The 5,083-nt window shown below is 35.8% G+C and overlaps 1 long non-coding RNA gene across 1 annotated transcript in view; it reads left to right on the top strand.

Moving 5' to 3' along the window:
* The window catches only part of LOC149588658 (uncharacterized), a 422,944-nt gene that overhangs the window by 42,493 nt on the left and 375,368 nt on the right, over positions 1-5,083 (top strand). The window lies entirely within an intron of this gene.

The following is a 5,083-nucleotide window of genomic DNA, read 5'->3' as shown; positions in this document are numbered from 1 at the left end:
ATTATAATTTTGATGAAAAATTCAAGCCAACAAACTCTGCTTTGAATCAACCTCAAAAAGACGCTATTAAGGTGTGCAGTTAAAACAAGTTTTTTTTTTAAATTAGAATGAACTAAGAAACAAGTTGTTGCATTGAAATTTAAATTTGATAGGCAGCTTTCACAATAACAGTTATCATAAAAAATTAAAAATTAATTTTCCTTTCAGAGATTTTTAACATTGACAAAAGCAAATAGAGAATATGGCACACTTAATTAAAACTTAAATGAAAGTTTTACATCTTAAATTTATTAAAACAGATGCAAATTATAGGGGTTTGTTTTAGTTTTCATTGGGAATATTGGATTTTACAGGAGTTGTACATAGGACTGTGCGAATAGTGAAATTTTCAATCGAATCGAATACGAATCGAATATCAAAACTGCGAAAATTTTCGAATCGAATACTCGAATTTTCGAGTATTTTTCGAATATTAAATTTTATCAAAATTCCGTTCGAATACTAATCGAGTTCGAATATTTCAATTGAATACTCGATCGAATACTAACAGAGTTCGAATATTTCAATCGAATATTTTGAATATTAAAAAAAAAATCAGGTTTTCAATCAAATAATAACAAAAACATATCGTTAAATTAATAATTCATTAATTCTTAATTATTCCCATTCTCCCTACAGTCAGTTTAGTTTAATAATAAATTAATTTACCGCGCTTTCCAAGCTACAATTATAGTTAAAGGTTGCCTTTTCTATGTTACATGCCACCTAGCATGCAACCGAAAACTCGAAATTTTTTTCGAATACTCGAAATTTTTTTTCGAATACTCGACGAATACTAGATGGCAAACTCGATCATTCGAATATTATTCGATCTTTCGAATACTCGCACAGTCCTAGTTGTACAATTTTATGAGAATTTTCTTTTATTAAACCGATTTTTAGAAAATTATTGGACTTTAGTAAGGATTATAGAATTTTTATGACAATAATAGGGTTTGTGTGAGGATTAACTAAGGCTAGGGATTGTTCACTATCCGTGTTTCCCATGTATTGCTATTGCCAACTACATGTTCCGAATTATTCCTTCATTTCCCTCTTCATTCCTCCAATTTATTGCACCTAAACGGATGTAGATACAGCGCCATCTCTGGGAAAAAATGGTTTTTGCTGATTTTAAAGATGGCGGCGCCCAATTTAGGCGGAATTTCAATTTTGACGTCATAGGACATGTGACATTTGGTCCAATTTTCTTATAACTTCCTGTTAGGGATAGTAGCTGCCTTAGTTAATCCATGGTTTGTGTGAGGAATCTTTCATTTTTTATGTCAATTATAGGATTTTTGTGTCAATTATAAGGTTTTTGCGTCAATTATAGGGTTTTTGTGAGAATTATAGGATTTCTATGACAATTAATTGTATTTTTTTCAGCATTAGGCTATTTTGAATTTTTTGATGAGGAACATAGAATTTTTTTTCCAATTATAGAAATTTTACAAGGAACATAGGATTTTTTTAGGCCTGTGCGAGTACCCGGAACCCGAAAATTACCCGGTCGGGTATTGGGTCGGGTACCCGACCCGTTACCCGAAAACCTAATTTCTTAATACCCGAAATTATTCGAATATTTAAATTTCCCCCGCTCATTACCCGTGACAAGGCTTAGGACAATCGGGTATTGGTTTGGCAAAGTTTCTTGAACTTAGAAGAACTTAAGTTTGAGTAAACTTTTCCACAATGCTCAGTATTATTCTTTATTTCAATCCTCGCTAATAGCTTTAAGCTGGAATTCATAAACGTCGGACGAAACGCAATTTAGTACAGGCGAAGGCAGGTCGTCGTACGAGAAATTTGTTAATAAAAAGGCAAGGCATTACGCGATTGGTCGGAGGACCTTCTTTAAAATTATCCTTCAAATCTGAACCTAATTTGAATTTAACAAAATCATTCTGAAGTATTTCCTGAATGTTTGACTATGCAGACTGGTCTTATAATTAGTAGAAAAATCGATAAAAAATCACTTGATTTTCTACTTCACCCTCCCTTTAAACTGTAGGCAATACGTTAAACATTATTTCGATTACAGCAGTCTATTGCATTACATATCTATTATCAGAAGTAATATAAGAAACCTCCCTACGGGAGGGAAGTATACAAGACGCCATACGCATAACGTTAAAACACGCGAGACATCCTCGAAACGCCAAATACCATATTCAGACACTATTGCTCATGGACAAGGTACGGTAGATCTTAGTCCTTTGATATGGTCGTTGGAAAGGGAAAGAGGAGTTACTAGTTAGAGGAAAAAGCGCCATTAAACTAGTGTAGTCTGCTTAGCCGTCTGTCGTAAAGAAATAGAAGATTCATGATTTTGCTAATAAATATTAGCATACGGTTATTTCGAAACGAAATTCTAGTTTGTTGTGAAGCCAAGAAGAAGATGAAAATTATGAATACAAGAACAAAATTTCGAGATAGATAATAACACCATTTTAAATTCTATCTATGTATAGTGTTAGTCATATACCTTGGCAAGGTAAGGGTTTAATTCAAATTTTATGCAAAAACCTATGAAAATCCTATGATCGAGTTATTAATGTTGATTACTATCAAAATCTAAAAATGTTGCATGAATTATTTCATTGGAAAAGTTTAAAATTACAATGAGTCTGTGAAATTGACTTAACTTAAGCAGCCGACGCAATCGCGAGATCAGAAAATGTATTCCTACGCTCTACGCGGCGCGGCCCTATTTTTTAAACTATGTTTACGGCCGTATAAGTGCGCGGGGACATTCGCGGTACGAGGATGTATCGGGAAAAATTCGCCTTTGTATACTTTCCTCCCGAAGGTTCCGAGGTTTCTTATATTACTTTTGCTATTATTCAGGTTATCAATCCTGCAACACAATATGGTAGGAAACATACTACTTTCAGTGGAATAATACTATCCCATAGAAGCTATTGGCCACAAATACCGAAGCCACCCTGTATACGCTTTTCATAAGATATGTTCCATAAGTTTGTCACTGGTTACAAGCTTGAGCTTGTCATGAAGTCACAAGTGAGGTAGGGCATAGATTCTGGTAATGCGACGCCTGGTGAGGCGCTGTCAAAGGCTTAGTACAGACTAAATAGTAAGATGGACTGCAAAATTAACCAAGTGTAGTTAGTCAATTCTCGCTTGTCATTCTCGAGCTAGCTCGAGCTGTAAGTCTCTAGCATTACGAAGTATAGGTAGTACTTATGGAAGGAACATATCTTATAGACTTATGGGTTAAGACGTATTAACATCCGGTATGTGTATTTCGTAATGCTAGAGACTTACAACTCGAGCTAGTTCGAGAACGACAAGCGAGAATTGCAGACTACGCTCGGATAATTTTGCAGTCCATCTTACTAGTCTGTTATATGCCTTTGACAGCGCCTCACCAGGCTTCGCTTTACATCGTATCCATGACCTACCTCACTCACTTCATGACAAGCTTCAGTTTGTAACCGATTTGCTTAAAAAGCTGAGGTTTACAGAGCAAGAAATAATAAGACAAAATTAGGTGGCAAAAATTCTATCTCTTTTTATTATACCAGGTTCTGGTCAGGTTAGTTTATTGTACCAAGGATTATTTAAAATGTCTAAGGATAAAACGCACACACAGATCTCTATAGTAAGGGAATGTTCTCTAGTTGTTCCGAAATTTTAACCCATCCCCCTCTTCTTCACCTACTGTTTTGGTGCATCAAACGGAAAATAAATACCGATATGGCGCCACCTATCTTATTATCACGAAAGCATAGACGAAAGAGAGATAGTTTTCGAAAGCATGCTGTATAGTTCTATTTCGAATTGCTAACGGTCGTTAAGAACATTTAGTTCAAGATTCAAGAATGAGGTTAGTTCCTAAAAATCATAATTTAATTTTAATAATAGATTAAAGCAAACATTCAGTTCAAGAATATATGAGGTGAGTTTACACTAATTTAGTTTAGTAGGCAAGGTTTTAGTAGATCTGCTAGAGCAGGCAGAGAGCGACAAAACTTTCAAGAATCCGGTCACGTGTTGCCGCTTCAAAATATTGGCTTTCCGGTTTGCCGATTGTGCCCGCTAGGTACCGTTTGGAACATCTACCTTCGATATTTCTTTCTCTGCGTTTTATCCTTAGACATTTTAAATAATCCTTGATGGATATAGGCCTAGGGTTAAGTTTATATAATTTGGTGCCTGACTGGGTAAGTCTAGAATGTTATGATGTTGTTTGTGAAGGCCCAAATGTAGCGTGTCCGCTACAAGTTTGTAACCAGTGACAAACTTATGGAACATATCTTATGAACTTATGATAATGCTCTTAGTTCTTTCAAAAGTACTCGATAAGCCTTATTATATGCATTATCGCGAATAACATTGCAGGTCTCGCACATGCCATCTGTAGTGAAATTATTGGAAATTCAATATCGAATGCATTTTGACATGACATGAAGATCTCATCGTCAACATTATACGATGACAAGTTGGTCGCGGATGAGTCAGTCGCTTCTCATACGTCCATTAACTTGGCCCCCCAGGTGCTCAAATCGCCACCAAACATACATGGATCAATTGCACCAAGCATGCACCATCATGCACCACCCTTAACTTAGCTTGCACCACTACGGTTCGCCTCTAATTAATTAAAGATTTTGGGGGGCTGACGAAATGACAGCCCCCCACGTATCCGAAATGGAAAATTAATGTCATATTCTATGTGCACCATCCTTGCTCCAACATGAACAGCCATTTTTATTTTTCTCAATGTTAATTTATTACTAAATACTGCAATCGTCACCAAACATACATGGATCAATTGCACCAAGCATGCACCATCATACACCACCCTTAACTTAGCTTGCACCACCACGGTTCGCCTCTAGTTCATTAATATTTTGGGGGGCTGACGAAATGTAAAACTAATGTCATACTCTATGTGCACCATCCTTGCACCGACATTAACAGCCATTTTTATTTTTCTCAATGTTAATTTATTACTAAATACAGCAATCGTCACCAAACATACATGGATCAATTGCACCAAGCATGCACCATCATGCAC

This window comes from Phalangium opilio, unplaced genomic scaffold (genome assembly GCF_054372755.1).
Source record: "Phalangium opilio isolate 3A_F unplaced genomic scaffold, DU_Popi_V2 ptg000537l_1, whole genome shotgun sequence".
Classification (NCBI taxonomy): domain Eukaryota; kingdom Metazoa; phylum Arthropoda; class Arachnida; order Opiliones; family Phalangiidae; genus Phalangium; species Phalangium opilio.
This window is presented reverse-complemented; position numbering and strand designations above follow the sequence as displayed.